Source organism: Impatiens glandulifera, chromosome 1 (assembly GCF_907164915.1).
Source record: "Impatiens glandulifera chromosome 1, dImpGla2.1, whole genome shotgun sequence".
NCBI classification, from domain to species: Eukaryota; Viridiplantae; Streptophyta; class Magnoliopsida; order Ericales; family Balsaminaceae; genus Impatiens; species Impatiens glandulifera.
In genome coordinates, this window is record NC_061862.1 from 111,821,875 (window position 1) to 111,828,321 (window position 6,447).

The 6,447-nt window shown below is 33.8% G+C and overlaps 1 non-coding gene across 1 annotated transcript; it reads right to left on the reverse strand.

Annotated features, from left to right (window-relative positions):
• Positions 1 to 5,294: 5,294 nt before the first annotated feature.
• Positions 5,295 to 5,367, reverse strand: TRNAK-UUU. Its single transcript has one exon. It is a non-coding gene; the product is annotated as a tRNA-Lys (tRNA).
• Between the last annotated feature and the right edge of the window lie 1,080 nt (positions 5,368 to 6,447).

Below are 6,447 nucleotides of genomic sequence, written 5' to 3' on the forward strand. Positions count from 1 at the left end.
CGCTTCGCTTTAGATTCCTCGTGGTTCTGGAAGTCAATGACTCATTGCGACAGAGGCTCTCTAACACATTGGCAACCTCTGAAAAGGATTTTGAGATATAGAGATGAAGAACATAGGAGACAAGGAACACTCCTCTACAGATCTAAAAATGAAACTGACGGCAGTTACCGTCTATACTTCACTCATTAAGGACATAACAACTCATCGGTCAGCACAAGAGCCATCCTCATCTCCTGAAGCTTTGAACGCATTTACACCGATCTGAAGAAGCTTCATGGAGTGTTGTTGAAGAATTGGCCGGAAGTTCTTCCTCCGGTGACCAAACAATGATAATTACGACTAAAAGAAATTCCAGAAATGAGGGCAGTCTTGACCTAAACTCTTCCTAAGACTATAAATCAACTGCATAGGACTCTAGAAGTTAGGTTTAACCAACAATTCAGACAGAATTCAATCAATCATTTAATCAATTAAAATCAAACATTAATGAATAAATCAAATGAATGTTCAATGATCGTCTATGTCAGTGTACATAACCGACGTCTATATGATTACAATAAATGAGACTAGAGGCCTACCTGAAGAATACAAGATTTAAATAAGAATCACAGTTTGAAGATCTTCGCCAGAATCTTCAATAACTCACCGGAAATAGCTTCTGATTTTTCTTCAATTGGTAGCTTTCTCTCCAAGCCTCTCTCTCTCAATTATGAAATTAGACAAATGAATCACCGCCCCTCAATCAAATGAGGTGAATTCTTTATATACCACTAAGGAAAAGGGTAACTTAGGAATTAGGAATTTAGCAAAAAAGACAACTTCTTTTAGTTCAACCAACTTTAATTCCTTCAAAGTCGCATCTAGGCTTATTTTTCCCTTGTAGGTAACCAATCAAGCTATACTTTAGGCCTTTGTTCCAGCAAATGGTTATGTGTAGACCGAGTTACAGATTTTTGAAGTTAGGCCTTTTCTGGTTTCAGTTCTATGCCATTCTTGATCAACCAAAACTTCAAATAGCCAAAACTTTTGACTCAGGCAACCATTTAGGGTGAGCCAGTATGTGTTGGATAGGTGATTGAGCTTGTTAACTTCCACTTTGGTGTTTGAAGAAATATTCAAGATTGGTCACATATCCATTCAATCCTTAATGGAATGTGGGAGTTAATGAAGTGGGCAGCTTGACTTACGGGAGTCCTCGGTCGAATCACGGGCATTACTTTATATCAAATGAAAGATAACTCAAATACATTTTCAATGGTATCTTGTTTGCTCAAAATAAATAAAGTCACCACATGCTTTAGTTTTCTCTTGGAACTAAGTTGGTGAACTTGCATCGGGTTGTTGGGCAAATTGAATACCTTAGCCATTGAATGGAGATGCGAACTGGTGCTATTTGAATGACCTATGTCTTAACTTTCCAACCATAAGTCGCAATATAAAATATAAGCCTTGTTGCATTAGTTATGAATTAAACATTGAGGGCATGTCCAGTTTGATCATGTCTTGGTCGCAATGTCTTCAACCGCCAATGTGATGAGGGGGCAAACAACGTTGACGTTATTCCAGATACAAACGAACGTGGTAGAAGCCTCTACGTCAACTCGATGTAAAGGGTTCTGACTCTTGCTCTTCATTATGATTGGCCTCTACGTCAACTCGATGTCAGTAATGCCTTCTTACACGGGACATTGGATGTTCCAGTATACATGCAACAGCCCCTTAACTTCAAGGACCCGCTGCTCCTTCACATGTATGCCTTTTATGTCGTACTTTGTACTGTCTTCGTTAGGAACCAAGAGCATGGTACACGGTTTTGTGTTCGTTCTTATTATCCTTTAGCTTACTTCATTCTAAGGTAGACTCTTCTATGTTCACGTTTCATTGAGATGATGCTCACCTCTTTGTACTTGTCTATGTTGACGAACTTATTATCACTGAATCCTCAACTGAACTCATCATGGATGTAACAACTCTTCTATTAATCCATTTTGGTCAAAGATCTTGGTCCCTTGACATACTCCATAGGTGTTGAAGTTATTAAGTTCCAGGAGGGTCTCTTCTTGTCTCAGCACAAATACACTTTGGACCTCTTATACCGGTTCAAGTTGGATGGTGCTAAGCCTATTTCTACCCCCATGTCAACCAAAAATACCATTATCTCTGGTTCATTCGATGCTACTAAATATCGTAGTGCTATTGGCAGTCTTCAGTACCTCACTCTTACTCGCCCCGATATTGCCTTTAGGGTGAACAAGTTGCTCAGCACATAACATCACCTCTCGCCTCGTATTGGGATGTTGTTAAGAGGTTGTTCAGGTATTTGAAGGCTACTCTACATCATGGGCTTCTTCTCTGTTGCTCCTCCTCCCACAATATCATTTCCTTCTCTAACTTTGACTTTGACGGTGACCTCGTTGATGGGAAATCGAAATCCATATATGTTGATTTTCTTGGGTCTAATCATATCTTGTGGCGGTTACGAGAACAATGTGGGGTTTCTCTCTTTTCCACCGAGGTTGAGTATAGGGCCTTGACCACTACATCTTCTAAAGTTTGTTGGTTTCATAATCTCTTTTCCAACCTTGGAATACATTCTCTTCCATGCTACAAATTTTGTGTGACAACATGGGTGCCACTCGACTCGCCCTCAATTTGGTTCAGCACTCCCACGTGAAGCACATTACTATTGACCCCTTCACTTTGTTCGTGATCTTGCCTCCAAAGGTCGCATATTTGTATCATTTGTCAATACTCAAGACCAGTTAGTAAATTTGTTAACAAGGTCATTGGCTCGAGCTCGCTTCCAGAATCTTCGTTCAAAACTTTTCGTAGTTGAAGGCACGTCAATTTTGCGAGGACACGTAAGGAATATATCAATTACATAATATATATAAGGAATAAATCAATCAAATAATATAATAATTTATTCAAATGATTTGTAAATATTTTATTTCCTTATTTTAAATATTTGATCCAAACTTGTAATCCCTATATTAAGGGTACGTTAATATCAATAATAAATCATCCAAAAACTTCATTTCATCACCTAATATTCAAGGAAATTTACCACAAGCACCCAACCCTATACGACTAGTTGGGGTTGTTTGCCTTTCTCCAGCATCTCTGCAAATTCATCGAGGATAATTTTTATTAAACTTGAATTAAAAAGATTGATTCATCACCTGAAAAAGAAGAGAAAAGAGCCAATATCAAAGACGTATTAGACGAAGACAAAAAAATAAATAGACCGAAAATGTTAAATGTATCAAAAATGTGTTAAACGAGCTAAAACGTGTTAAATACATCAAAAGTTTGTGAAATGTGAGAAAAACGTGTCAAACAGATTAAAATGAATTACATATTTATTAAAACTAAAAATGTATTAAATGAGTCAAAACGGGTTATATAATATTAAACTAATCAAATATTAATGAATAATATGAATTGGGTATGGCTTAGGTTAGTATGACTTGGGTAACCCAAACTAAATATTAGTTTGTAACACATTTATTACGTTTTTTACTCGTTTAACATTTAACACATTTTTATCTCGGTTAACACATTTTGATATGCTTAACAATTATTAATTCATTTTACCTCGTTTAATACAATTTTTACTTATTAAACACATTTTTAAACCCTTAAACTAATATTTGATTAGTTTAATATCATATGACCCGTTTTGACTCATTTAATACCTTTTGTGTGTATGGCTACCCGTTTTGATCCGTTTTGATTTTTTCTTAGTTTAATACATTTTTTGTTTTAATAAATATATAATCATAACATGGAGTTCCTCTAATATGAAAATATCATTATCTATTTTGTTATACGTTCTCGGAACTAATTTAAGGTCATACAATGCCTTTTTAGTTTGTATACTTTTTCTTCAATATGTATCTGAGAGATTGCTTGATGTACAAGTCTTCACTTAGATCATCATTAAAAACACACTTTATATCAAGCTAGTCAAAAATCCACTCTTCCAATGCTGCCATTGATATCAATATTTGAATTGCATCCATTCTTGCTACTGGGGCAAATATTTCAGTATAGTCAACTCCATGTTTTGTGTGTATCTCTTAAGTACGAGTCTGGCTTTATACTTTATTAACTTCACCTTTTTTATTGAGTTTAATCTTATAATCTTATTTAAATCCAATCGTTTTTGCATATGAGGGTAATTTTTTAAGTGCCAAGTGTTATTTTTTCCAATTGATTCAATCTCAAAATCCATAGATTTTCTCTATTTAAAGAATCCAATTGAGTGACTTTCAGCAAAAATAAGTTTTGTAATCCTTAAACTCCACTCAGGTTCATAATCTTGCATCCAAATTAGAATTTTTCTTGTACTTTTCATAATTGGCTCACTTTATTCTTCATATTTTGTAACACTGTCTTCAATAATTTCAATGTTAGGATTGCTAATTTCATGATTAGGATCGAATAACTTCATCATTCTCTTTATTGTCTAATAAAACAGCAACATCTTTTCCATTTTACTTATTGTCACAATCCCACCTATAAATATGTTTCTCAAACTTCACATCCTTACTAATTATTACTTTTTTTTTAAACTGAATCATATAACTTTTTTTTAAACTGAATCATATAACGTATGAGTTTTTTATTCTTCACTAATGCCCAACATCAGACTTTTCAAACTTTTATAATCAAGCTTTAATAATTTATTCTCATGTATAAGTGCATAAGAAAGACAACTAAATACCTTGAAGTTTTCAATGGATGGTTTAAATCTACACCATTGAACCCTCACGATTACAATTGTTCAATGTATCTCTACATTCCCTTAACTTGTTTGTAATCGTGAGGGTTCTTCTAAATTTGTCTTAGTGTCCTTTGAACTTTTCCCGTTCCTGGAAGATTCAGCGAATCCCAAATACTCTTCGAACTAGTTTTATCTATTTAGGGCTTGAAATAAATAGTATTTCTGCTCTCAAATCTTTCAGTTTGAGATTGTTTTTCTCCTTTATCTGGATTTCTATTAACGTGTTTTCTATTGAGAATTCCATCATCTACCAGACTCTAGTGTTCTATTAATCATAGAAAATTATCTATGAACATACACCATTTAGTGTAATGCCCATTGAGTTAGGGAATGACTGGTCTAATGAAATTGTATACCTTGTTCTTCAATTCTCTCTTTGAAGTTTCGATTTTGTCTCTCTCAATCATGCAACTCCGTGTATGAGTGAAAATTAGCTCTAATATCACATGATATCTAAAAGTTTTGTTTTCTAGCTCAGTTAAAGGATATAACAAAGAAATTTTCATGCCGTTTGTGGGAATCGAACCCACGACCACATGGTTAAAAGCCATGCGCTCTACAAGCTGAGCTAAGACAGCTTACTATTTAATACTCAAAAACGCTATTTTAGCTTGAATCTGAATAGTCATATAATATCAAATCGTCACGAACTTACAAGATCGTCACGAACCTACATCAAATTGTCACAAACTTATAAGATCGTCATGAACTTCTAATCGTCACGAACTACAAATATGTTTGTGACGATGAAGAATAATAAGGACATTTCACGTGCTCAAAATGTAATTTTTGCAAACATTATCAACCCTATGTTAATTTTCAAATTTTGACCACTTATTGGGTCATTTCCTCAAATTTCCCATATAAAAAATCTAACAATATTCAACACTAAAAAAAGAAATAATAAATTTACTAAATAATACGATCCAAAGACTTAGTCATTTGTTAGTAAGACCACAACTGAATGACCTAATTATTATTTTTGACAACTGTTTCCTCTATTTATGTGAAGATCCCCGGGGAAAAAGAGACCCATTCATCTTTGTTTTCAATAAACATCAAATTAATGAGCAGGGATCAACTATTTTTCATGCACCTTTATGTATCATTTGGAAAAAAATATAAAACTACATAGTTTAAATTCTTATATTTGTCTTCTTTTATATTTTGTTAATTTATTTTTTTATATATTTTTTTTCAAATAGTACATTAAGGGTGCACATGAAGGAAACAACTTATACATGCCCCAAATTAAGAGAAACGTTCTAGCCAATAAATGAATTGTAAAAGTCTAGCACTAACCATCAAATGCCAAATAGTTGTTTCTTTAAGAATAAAACATATAATTCTTTATACTATGTTTCATAGCATTACAGTACACTGTTTTTTTTTTAAAACGGTTAATACCATTTCACTAAAAATATCAAAAGAGGGAGGGTCAAGAATCAAAGCTAGACAAATCCTAGTTATGATTAAAGGATGACAATCAAAAGACCTTATAAAACCAATTAGTAGCATTCGAAAAAAAAAACAACAAAGATTACAAACATATCATAACTAGCCCAATCAGGGTGTTTATTTCCATATAAACCTTATGCGCCAAAAGGCCTTCTTCCACTTCCCCTTATCTTGCTATGTAAGGAGATTGAATTGAAGAA